An 873-nucleotide genomic window follows, 5' to 3' on the forward strand; every position below is an offset into this window, starting at 1 on the left:
CTTCATATTTCTCAAGCTGCTCAACTTCTTTTTCCCTCCCATCTGACCACCACATGCTCGCACATTGTTGTGGCTCCAGTTTCAGGCTGGCTACGTGGCTGGTGGATCCTCCATGGATGACATCCTATATCTGTGCTATGTGATGTTGCAGCAAGTGGGTTTCTATGGGCTCATATTGCCATGTGCTGGAGAGCAGGTCGGTGGTGTGGCAATCCACAGGGATTGTCTTCCTCCTCCTGAGCTCTACTGCCTGTATTTGATTTGATTTGATGAGTCCTAAGCATAAAATGGCAATGGCCATCAAGCTAGGCATCAAGCTAGGATAAACAAAGGGCTGCCCCTGATGAATATAAGAACTCCACCACCCCACAAGGTGTCTCTGTGCCTTTTGGCAGGGTTGGGGGTGTGTGTTCATATTCTATATAAGGTTTTCTTTTTTTTATTTTAGGTAGGAGTTTGCTTTTAATCTACAGGACAGGTACAGTTCTAGTGAGCCCAGCACTTTCTGTTTATTTTATTTTACTGTTTTAATTTTATTTATTTGTTCTTGGAGAATTTCACACATGAATTCAATGCGTTTTAGCACATACATTCCTCACTTTCTATTCCCAACTTTTCTGGGGTCATATTCCCAATCCTGATCCCAACTTCATGTCTTCCTTCTCTGGTTTGTTCCTCTTGTGTTTGTTCTTTTTGTCCTTGTTCTTCTTTTCTTCTCCTTCTCCTCCTCCTTCTCTTCATTTTGTCCCATATAATTGAGCCCAAGTAATGTTGCTGTATGTGCAGAGGTATAGGGTGTTCACTGCGGCCACAGTCCTGTAGAAAGCTTGTTCTCCTTCCCCTAGCAGCCACTGATTGCTTGTGGCATCTCAG

General features: G+C 43.6%; 1 pseudogene; it reads right to left on the bottom strand.

Annotated features, from left to right (window-relative positions):
• Positions 1 to 267: 267 nt before the first annotated feature.
• On the bottom strand, positions 268 to 400 carry LOC129666539 (small nucleolar RNA SNORA48; annotated as a pseudogene).
• Between the last annotated feature and the right edge of the window lie 473 nt (positions 401 to 873).

The sequence above is a fragment of the Psammomys obesus genome, unplaced genomic scaffold, assembly GCF_907164565.1.
Source record: "Psammomys obesus unplaced genomic scaffold, mPsaObe1.curated_primary_1811, whole genome shotgun sequence".
In the NCBI taxonomy this organism is placed as follows: Eukaryota; Metazoa; Chordata; class Mammalia; order Rodentia; family Muridae; genus Psammomys; species Psammomys obesus.